The sequence below is a fragment of the Vulpes lagopus genome, chromosome 1, assembly GCF_018345385.1.
Source record: "Vulpes lagopus strain Blue_001 chromosome 1, ASM1834538v1, whole genome shotgun sequence".
NCBI lineage: Eukaryota > Metazoa > Chordata > Mammalia > Carnivora > Canidae > Vulpes > Vulpes lagopus.
In genome coordinates this window covers 130,764,608-130,776,126 of record NC_054824.1, presented here as the reverse complement: position 1 = coordinate 130,776,126, position 11,519 = coordinate 130,764,608, and the positions used below count along the sequence as shown (strand labels likewise).

The 11,519-nt window shown below is 35.7% G+C and overlaps 1 pseudogene; it reads right to left on the bottom strand.

Annotated features, from left to right (window-relative positions):
• Positions 1–1,981: 1,981 nt before the first annotated feature.
• On the bottom strand, positions 1,982–10,373 carry LOC121487482 (annotated as a pseudogene).
• Between the last annotated feature and the right edge of the window lie 1,146 nt (positions 10,374–11,519).

Here is an 11,519-nt window from a genome sequence, read left to right as displayed (position 1 = left end):
TCTCTCATGAATAAATAAAATCTTTAAAAAAAATTCCAAACTTGGAATTACATTGCATTAATTGTGCTATCACATTATTACTATCATTGTTAACAGTTATGAAAGTAAAATTAGTTGATCAGTGAAATTATTTTTAGCTTTTATGAAAGAATGTTTGCATGGGAGACAGAATTAGAAGAGATGGATAAATGATTTTCTTCAATCACTGCAGTTTAAAGTTGTATGATCAATCTATAGATTTTTTTTTAAAGGCATAGAGGGGCATCTCTTTGATTAAGTAAGATTATTTTAAAAACCAATTCTCTACAAAAAGATTTAAAAGCTTTTTTTGTTTGTTTGTTTTCCATGACAGGCTATGCTATGACGGGATACTGGGAATTTCTCCTCGGGGTAAGCATGGTCATAGAGTCATTGTATTTGGTTATAGAAAATCTGTTCCTCAGTGTATTAATTCTTTTAAAGAATCAACAAATTAAAAAAAAAGAATCAACCAATTTGCCAACCAACCAGTGCTTTGACAAGGAAAGGCATTAGTGTCTTTGCAAGTCTAACAGATGAGCATATTTTATGTTCTAAGCAATATCATGGTGGAGTTTATAGTTTAGTCATGGATGATAATAGCAAACCTGGCCAAATGACTGCCAGAGGTGGCAGAGATACTGGCAAGGGTAGGATAGCGGTTTAGGAACTTGAATTTTGATGTGACTATATATTAGAATTTGGGGAGGAGCAAAGAGTATCATCTGTGGAAAAGATTAAAGCTAAAGAGTGGAGGTGAAACTAGATCATGCATTCTTGTTAATGAATTTAGATCTTCTCCAAGGAACAACAGTCAGTTAAGAAATGTAGATTAGATAATAACCTTAGGTGTCCTGACTTCCTTTATAGATAAATCCCTCAAGGGCAGGGTCTGTTTTTTCCATGCTTTCAATGATATCAGCATTTTGTCTAGAATTGTGCACAAAATGGGTACTAAAAAGTATTTTCACTAATGATGATGAGGAAGATTTGTTTCAAGAACATTAGTTTTATGAGAGCACATAACTAAAAGCAATCCCCTAGAAGCTACTGGATTTTTGGTTAAAAGAAAATGTAGTATATACATTAAAAAACATGGGTGTAATTTTCTCCATAAGACCTTGGGAAAGAATTAGGGTGGCATTAATGGAAAAAACACTTACTTTAACATTAGACAGGCCTAAGTTTTTATTTTCTATTTGCTATGTGACCTTGGGTCTCATCTTTCTTCATCCATGAAGTAAAGGTAATAATATTTTATTCTTAAAGTGGTTATGAATATCAGACAGCGAAATGCATGTAGTAAAGTACCTGATTCAATAAATAATAGTGAGATTCTGTATATACATAATATCTTAAGTACTTTGGTTTCACAACCTTAATAAAATGTTTTATGTTCATGGTGACATTTGTTTAAATAGTAGAAAAAATACATTTTTTGGCTGATTTGGAAGTGACACATACAACTCAAGTTGTAATTTTTTTTCAAAATTTAATTTTAGCTTATTTTTCCCATGGTCAGTATTTTTTTTAGATTTTCCATTTTAATTAAATATTCAGAATAGATGATAAGTTTACAATTAACAGTTAAATACTTAGATACATCTAATGTACTATATTATAAAATTTTATTTTATTAATTGTGAAAACAGAGTGCATACTTAAGAAGGGTAATGGTGAAAAGATGTCAGTTAGCCAATATATGTACAAGATCCACAAGCAGGACATTAAACAGAGTGCACTTACTTATGGATACCCTTCCCCACACACACAATCCCCCTGGACATAAATGAGCTCATCCACTGACTCCCAGATGGGCTGGTACCCTGACCAGCCTCTGATGAAAGGATAAGCTTTCGGCCACGTCAGCAGAGATGCTTCAGGACAAACAGTTCACACTCCTGGCTGTGAATCCACCCTAGGGAACAAGGTATGCAGACAATGACACAGCTGGATCCTGGCCCTAGACCCTCCAGCAGTGTCCACACTGAGCATTGCAGCACTTGTAGAAGGTGATAATTGACTCGTCTGCAGAGCGGGTCTGAAGCTACATGAAATAGTCACGAGGATGTTCACATTTAGGTCATGACTGTGTGGTAGAGTCAACATTCTCCCAGACAGCTGCTCCACCAAGCACATCATCCAGTTCTTTGAGCTTTGATTACTTCTGATTGCTTACCTTGTGGGTGATGTTGTGCACGTAGGGGCAGGCAAAACAGTGGCAGTGCTGTCCCTCCTGCATGATCAACCCATTCCTGCAGCCAGTCAGTGAGTATTAAAGTATTAAATAAAGCTCATGTGCCAGTCATCTGTGGGAGAAAAGACAATAAAGTCTACCACTAGTAGGCAGGTGAGAAGGAGGAAAGTTACATGGGACATGGCTGTTTATGTTCTGAAGAAAATCTCTTAGTCACTGAGGGAACTCATTCATGTGAGATGACTAAACATAGGGTTTCTCTGGAAATGTTCACAGCAAAGTGTCTAAATTTTGTTTTGAGAACATTGAGTTGAGAAAATTTTAAAGCAGTTTCTGTAATTAACAAAATTTATATGCTAATAGTTTAACATTAGCAGTGAAAATTAAAGGTAGAAAACAGATTACATGCTTATTTCTTCCAGGATCAAAACAACTATTAAATACAGTCTTATGTTCCGGGAAAAAAAGAGAGAAATTCCTAATTGCTCTACCCCCTATTCTTTTTTTTTAAGATTTTATTTATTCATGACAAATGAGAGAGAGAGAGAGAGAGAGAGAGAGAGAGAGAGAGGCAGAGACACAGGCAGAGGGAGAAGCAGGCTCCATGCAGGGAGCCTGACATGGGACTCGATCCCAGGTCTCCAGGATCATACCCCAGGCTGAAGGCGGTGCTAAACCGCTGGGCCACTGGGGCTGCCCTCTACCCCCTATTCTAAACAAAAGTTTTGAAAAAAATATTTTTCAAGAAATAAATGCGCAAGCAGGATTCATTTATCATGTGGCTCAGTGACTGCCCAAGAGATTCTGTTATCATCATTAGGAATTGCCCTTCCATGGTTTCTCTCTCTCTTACAGTATCGGGATTGCAGATGAAAGACAGGAAGGTAATACAGGAGCAAGGATGGGTTGTGACAGAAATAATGGGAACGGCAGCAAATGCATCCTACAGCAAAATACATGTCCCTGTTTTTCATTTCCCATTCTTGGATGTCTGCTCAGGATGATCACCTCAGACAAGGAAGTCTTACCTAACACCCTGTGGTGGATAATTGTGTCAGACAAAAAGATACATTGGAGTCCTGATCCCCCAACGAGAGAAAGATTTGGGGGCACAGAGACACAGGGAAGAAGCCCATATGACGCTGGAAGCAGAGTTTGGAGTGAGACAGCTCCCAGCCAAGGAATCCCAGGGATTGCTGCAGCTACCAACAGTCAGGGAGAGGCAGTGAAAAAGTTCTCCTTAAAACCTTCAAAGGTCCTGGCAACGCCTTGGTTTTTGAATTCTGGCTTCTAGAACTGAGAGAATAGATTTCTGTTGTTTCAAGCCACCTAATTTGTAGTTACCAGGGCAGCTTGAGGGAATTAATACAGCCCAGAGCAGGTCTATTCCCCTGTGATCAGCCTCCTGGAGCTTCTAGTCCTCTTCTTCAAGCCCTTTCAAAATCAAAGTGAATGAAATTTTTTTAAGCAGAACATTCTGAGGGAAGAGCCATGAATATTTTGTTTACCCTGTCACCTCAGCATTACTATATAGCTTGGAATAAGTAGGTATTCAATAACTTTTTTAAATGCAGAAATAACTTGATCTGCTGTGTTATCTCTTAGATGCATACATGTCATAACCTCATATAATTCTGAAATCAGGTTGTCAGTTTCTATGTCAGTTAAAACTCTTTTAGTTACGTGCAATGGAAAATGAAATTCAAACAGCTAAAACAAACAAATGAACAAAAGAGTTATACACTGGCTTTATCTTCAAAGGCCATTGGTACAGCTAGTTCTGGGTGAGGACTGGTCCCACCACCTGTTTAAACAATTATCACCAAGATCTGGCTTCTCTTTTGTCTCTCTGCTTCCACTTCGGTTAGCTTTATTCTCAGGCTCTATATGGTGCCTCTCCTTCTGTTTACAAAATACTTAAGGTAAAACATATCATCTAAAAAGAGATCAATTATTGTAGTTTGTGCACATGAGACTTGTTCTCTATATTTCCATTCTTGAACCAATTGCAGAACTTAATTCAAAGGCTAGACATAGGCACCATTCCCATCTCAGCCATATGGCTAAAGATTTGGAAGGAATAAAGTCTCCAAGGAAAATCAGAGTATTATTGACAAAGAATAGAAGGTATGGATGCCAGGGTGGCAACCGACTTCTTTTTTTTTTTTAACAATTTGCATACATTTTATTTTTTTTAAAGATTTTATTTATTTATTCATGAGAGACGGGGGGGGGGGGGCAGAGAGGCAGAGACACAGGCAGAGGGAGAAGCAGGCTCCATGCAGGGAGCCTGATGTGGGACTCCATCCCGGGTCTCCAGGATCAGGCCCTCGGCCGAAGGTGGCGCTAAACCGCTGGGCCACCCAGGCTGCCCCAACCGACAGCTGAGTGTGACATTGACCACAGTAAAATCTCCTAAGATTGAAAATATTTAGCTTTAATGATGAGAAATTTTGTATAACAGAATTAACTAGGGGATTATCAGAGTTGGCTTTAAAATGAATGGAAATATGTCAACAAATGAATGTGGAGTCAGTATTGTAGGCTTTGTTTTATAATGCTTACTCAAACTATCTCGTTACTACTATATTTCATATATTATATGAAGAGTATGATAACATGATTTGTATTCCTAATATTTATGTGTCTCTCCTAGACTATCTAGCATGAAATCATTAATCTAGTAGGAGATAAATTATTAATGATTATAGTCACTGTCATCATAGAATTCAGTCTCAAATTTTACTAGATATTTTTCAAATGAGTCATAAACATAATTTTGTCACCAAAATTGAACTTTAAAAAATAACTGACATTAAAGTGATGTAAATATATTGATAAAACTAAGAAGTAAAACATTGTCTACATTTTCTATATATACACATGACATGCACTATGATGTTTTAGTAAGAAATTTAGTAAGAAATTTTTTTTTAAGGTTTTATTTATTTATTCATGAGAGACACAGAGAGAGAGGCAGAGACATAGGCAGAGGGAAAAGCAGGCTCCCTGCAGGGAGCCCAATTTGGGACTCAATCCCGGACCCCGGGATCACGCCCTGCGCCAAAGGCAGATGCTCAACCGCTAAGCCACCCAAGCATCCCAGTAAGAAGTTTATTTGACCCAGATCTGAACCTTTGAAATTTTTAGTTTGTATAAAGATTGAAGTAGACTATTATTTCTATCCATTACAGCCATCATTATGCAAAAGTATAATGAGAGCATCTACCTTTCATTGACTACTTACACATATATACAAAATACAAATGCAAAAAAACATAGCTTTAATGTCAGTGATGCACAGGATGCTGTAATATAGAAAAACATGCATTGATTTATGCTTTATATTGTTGCTTTTTTATGTCTGTTAAAAAGCAAGCAGGCTGGATCTATATGCATTTGCAGCACCTTCTAGAAAGGTGTTTATGTGACAGCTTGAGCATTCTGTCTCTAGAGAAGGTTTCTCTATTGTGACACACTGCTAGACTTCCCTTTAACCTGAGAGAAATAGTTTTCAAGAATGTCCAATGATCTACTATTTTATGTTCACTGAATAGATTTTTCCAATTCACTTCCTAAATGTCTGATTTATAAAAAAGATTTGCCTTGGCTAGTGGGAAAAAGTATTGATGTGTGTTGTAATTTAAATTAATAAACCAGCATTCTGGTTTTCTGAACAGTGCCCTGTGAGTTTGACAAATTTAAATCTTATCCATTTGGGAAGAACTGATGAAACTGCGTTCCTGGAACAGTCCAGGTGAGTCCAAACATGGTACCATGGTGGCTGCTCCATGGTGTGTCTCATCTGAGAGAGATTGCCTGAATATCTTGCTGCCTCTTTCTTTAGTAGCATGTACTGGGATAATTGATGTAAGGAAGGGTAACGGGATTGGGGGAAGGGAGTGGCAAGTGCCACTTTATAAGGAAAACCAAAGAAGGAAATATATTTTATAAACAAGTGTAGGCAATGTTCAGGATTCCTGGTCAAGACATTTCATTGGAATGAGATGAATAAAACAGTATAAAACTATATAACATATTGACCAGGGTCTTTATTTGTGATAGCTCTTTACCTGCAGGGTGTATATGTAATTAATTTTGAGTCTAAACTCAAGATACTGTGTTAATTTGACAGAAATAAAATTTATTTATGTGACAAGAGGAAAATAGCAAGGTTTCTCAGGAGATTTTTTTTCACTTTCTACTCAATGTGTATTTTAAATTAGGTAGAAAGGAACAAATAGAATAAAAAAGTTTTTTTTAAATAAATAAGTAATAGTATTTTTAAGAGTTTGGACGATTGTTTCTGAACATTTGATTCATTTAAACGTTCATGGTAAAATTTCATGAGCAAAGTCACATACAAACAAACAGAAATGTGAATTTCTACTACTCTTATTTTAACTGTTAAGGCAGCATGTAGTGAATATACCACATGATAGTTTTATTCTTACTACTCATTCATCCAAGTATTCAACAGTTATGTACCAGAATACAAGGATGAGCAAGACAGTCAAGTCTGTTTGCATAGAGCTTATAATCTAATAGAGAAGCCAAGCAATTATGTAACTGATCACTATAATATGAGGGCTCACCATGTATCATGTGGACTTTCCACTAGTTCTGTTAATTAAAGCAGCAGTTGTCAACTAATTTTCTGCTGTCAGCCTCCAACAGATGATATTTCCAGTGAGACACCACTTATTTGGACAATAGTCAAGGTTATGTTCAATTATCATAAAGGCTACTAGCTCCATTCTTTTTCTTCACATCAGAAAAGTATATTGGAATCTAAGTCAATGGGAATAATACAGTATAGAAAATTCAGTTAACTTGGATTTAAATAAAAATAGTTTCAAAGAAATACTTAAATTGACTTTGCTCTGGACTTCAAAATGAATCATGCACACTATTATCTTAGAACCACTTAAATACTGATTATCTAACTACCATACGTGTTCATTGTTTGATACTTCGAAGAATTGCTTTAGTGGAATGCCTGGGTGGCTCAGCCATTGAGCATCTGTCTTCAGGGCATGAAGCATCAAGCTCAGGGCATGATCCCATCTGGGAATTGAGTCCCGCATCAAGCCCCCTGCGAGCAGCCTGTTTCTCCTTCTGCCTTGTCTGCCTTTCTCTCTGTGTCTCTCATGAATAAATAAAATCTTTAAAAAAAAAAAAAAAGAATTGCTTTTGAAATACACTGATTTAAGGGAAAATATTTATAGTAAGGATGGCAGAAGAAGGAATAATATTTTATTTAGTTGAAACACAATGTTACATTAGTTTAAGACATACATAGTGATTCGGTAAGTCTATACACAACTGGGCAGACCCGGTGGCGCAGTGGTTTAGCGTTGCGTTATGGGGTGTGATCCTGGCGACCTGGGATCGAGTCCCACATCGGGCTCCCTGCATGGAGCCTGCTTCTCCCTCTGCCTGTGTCTCTGCCTCTCTCTCTGTGTCTCTCATGAATAAATAAATAAAATCTTTTTTTAAAAAAAGTCAATACATAATTTTGTGCTTACCACAGTTTAGCAACCACGTGTCACCATATGAAGCTATTACTATACCATTGACTATATTCCCTATGCTGTACCTTTCATCCTTGGGACATAATCATTCCATAACTGGAAGCCTGAATCTCCTACTCCCCCTCATCCATTTGTTCACCCTCCAACCCCTACCTCTCTGGCAACCATCAGTATGTTCTATGTATTTATGCGTCTGTTTCTGCTTTCTTTGTTCATTTTTTTTTAAAGATTTTATTTATTTATTCATGAGAGACAGAGAGAGAGGCAGAGACACAGGCAGAGGGAGAAACAGGCTCCACGCAGGGAGCCCAACATGGGACTCAATCCCGGGTCTCCAGGATCATGCCCTGGGCTGAAGGTGGCGCTAAACTGCTGAGCCACCCGGGCTGCCTTATTTTGTTTTTTAGATTCCACATGTAAGTGAAATCACATGGTATTTGTCTTTCTCTGTCTGATTTTTCTCACTTAGCATAATACCCTCTAGATCCATCTATGTTGTCACAAATGTCAATATCTCAGTCTTTTATATATCTATATCTATATCTATATCTATATCTATCTATATCTATATATCTCACATCTTCCTTATTCATTCATCTATCAGTGGACACTTAGGATGCTTCCATATCTTGAGCATTGTAAATAATGCTGCAATAAACATAGAGGTGTATGTATCTTTTTTAATTAGTGTTTTCATTTTCTTTGGGCAAATACCCAGTAGTGAATAACATCTTTTATATACAAAGAATTCATGTAAGTTGACAAGAAACTCCCCAAAGAAAATGGACAAATGGCATAGATTATGTATAGATTAATAAATCCAATGACAAATAAATGCATAAATAAATAGCAAGCTCCAATTCCAACTGAAATATACAAATAAAAACTACATACAGATATAATTTTTCACATATCAAATGAGGACAGATTATAAAGAAAAATAATACCAGTTACTGGTGTTCTTGTAGTTGAATATGGATTTTCGTAGACTTTTGGTGATCATACAAATTGGTACAACCTTTTTTTGGTTCATTGCTTTTATGAATATTTAATTGTAAGAAAAATTAATAGAAAAATAACTTTGGCTTCATGGACTGAACTGAAAGGATGAGATTTAAAAAGAAAGAAATAGGGCAGCCCCGGTGGTGAAGTGGTTTAGTGCCGCCTGCAGCCCAGGGTGTGATCCTGGAGACTAGGAATCGAGTTCCACATTGGCTCCTTACATGGAGCCTGCTTCTCCCTCTGCCTGTGTCTCTGCCTCTCTCTCTCTCTCTCTCTCTCTCTCTCTGTGTCTCTCATGAATAAATAAATAAAATCTTAAAAATAAAATAAGAAAGAAATATTGCAGATATATTTGAAAGTCTATCTCTTCTGATCTAAAATTACTTGCCATCCTTCCTTTCTAGAAGTGACTACCATTCTCAAGTGAGTGTAATGTTCTTACCATTGTGCTTATTTATTTTTACTATATATACACATATTGGCCAACAAATATATACCATTTAAAGTAGTTTCAAACATTACCTAAATTATATTTATTATATATATATTATATATTATTATTATGTAATCCACATTTTTCCTGTCAATGATATGTCTTGAGGTTTATCCATGCAGGCACCTGTAGATATATTTAATTTATGTTAAAGTTGATATATTATTGAATTGAATTGTATAAATATTCTAATTTATAACTTTGTCTAAATTAATCTACATGTAATATTTATCTACTTCCGTTCACCTATCAGTAGACACTTGTGTAGTTCCCAAGTTTTTTGTATCCCAAATAATGCTGGATTTAATACTCACATACGTATCTCCTCTTGTATAGATTTGCAAAAATGAAGTCTTGGGCTGTGTTAGCAGATTACAAAGAAAATTTAATAGAAGATGATGAACTTAACCTATAGTTTTGATATTAGAAGTTTATACTTCTACTAGTTAGGTACCTTATGGAGCAGGCTTTTTGGTTTTAGTCCTTTGATTTTGAGAAAGAGCATGCTTTATTGGGAATAGGGCATTGGATGAGAGTAACAGATGAAGGCAGTCCGGGGGGATCCTACACTTCATGTGGACAAAAATAGATAAGATGTGTTGCTAATGACAACAAACTGAAACATGGATTCTTCTGGGCAACTGCTCCAATTGAATCCCAACCATTTCCTTGGAGGCAACTGTGGTTTGGAAGAGATAAGCCTTTCAAGGGTGCTTTTTTGTTTCTTATAAATAACATTTTCTTCAGATTTTTTAAAAATCTTCATTCGTTGCTCTCATTCTATGTTTTCTCAGGGCCATCAGGCCAGCTTCTGCACAGATTGCCTTGATGTTGGCACCAGAGAGGTAGGTCATCTGTAGCCACAATCAAGTTGCCCCTGGTTATGTCACCAACCAGTGTTATCCTGCTTGTATGAATATGACAGTGGAACTTGATCTTTCCAGGAACCAGGTAGCTCTTTGTAATAGTACTTCTATGGGAAAGAATATTTGAAATTTTAAACCAAACAAAAGTAAGGGACAAGGATAATGTGCTTTTAAGTTGAGAACTGCTTATCTTTTTAATTTCTTACTCTAGAAATTAGTAATATATAATAACAGGGACTAACCTTTAGACAAAATGTTAACATGTGGTACATTCATCTCTAAAAACATGTACTCAAAAAAAAATAAATAAAAATAAAAAAATAAAAATAAAAACATGTACTCAGCAAAGGTAAGTGCAAAGGGAAACCCATTTCCTGGTATGTAAGAAAATCAAAGAAAGAATATGGGAGCTATTTTTCACTGCAGCCTATAATCATCGTTCCAATTTCTGAGGACCAAGGGTAAACTAAAAATGTGGGATAATGGAGATTCATTATCATGCCTTGAAGGAAAGAAATTACTCTCCCATAAATTCTGGGTAATCTGTCTCTTTCAAGCTATCTAGTAATGAATTTCTATTTGTTTACAGATTGGGTAGGAACACTTTTTTCACAAGTGGCCAGGGCAACTTGCCATCTTTTATTTGACTTCATTTATTGGAAACTTCTAAGGATCTGGAATTTTTATTTCTGTTTAGCCCGAAAGCAGACAGGTAAATATTGTATTTTATGTTATATTTAGACTGAGAGAGAATAACATTTTTAATGGCTAATTTCATTTTGTCACAAATATACGATTTCTGCCTATGTCAAGAAAGACCTAATTGGAATTGCCAGTTGATGGTAAAAATCTAAACTATGGAATTCAAAGTGATCTAATAACAAAAAAAATTTAACACTTATTACCAGACTATTCTTGCTAAAAATTCTCATATACTAGAGGGAAAGATTTTTCATGCTCATATTTTCCTAAACAGAGAGATGGTAAATTATTAGTTCTCTGTGATTTATTGATTCTTCATAAAAGATATATACTGCCTGTGGGAGCTTTTAGGAGGCAATTAAGTTCATCAATTCTTATAATACACAATTAAGAAACTCCTGACTCAAATTAGAGTTAGTAGCTATAGTAACTTAAAAAAATCCAATAACTAGGTTCATTATTAGTTTCTAATTAATGGTCTAACACTTAAACCAACTTTTCAGAGCTGTTTATGATTGCATTCTGCAAGATTCGTTTAAAATGAACAGATAAAAGCCTGACTAATTCTCTTTAAAATATGGAAGTTGGGCAAGTAAATGAAACTTTTTGAAGATTACTGAGGATTGGAATAAAAACTTACAGAATAAAATCAAAGGATTTAAGTAAAACTGTTACCTTTTTTTTTTTTTGCGTTTGTTACTCTGAGT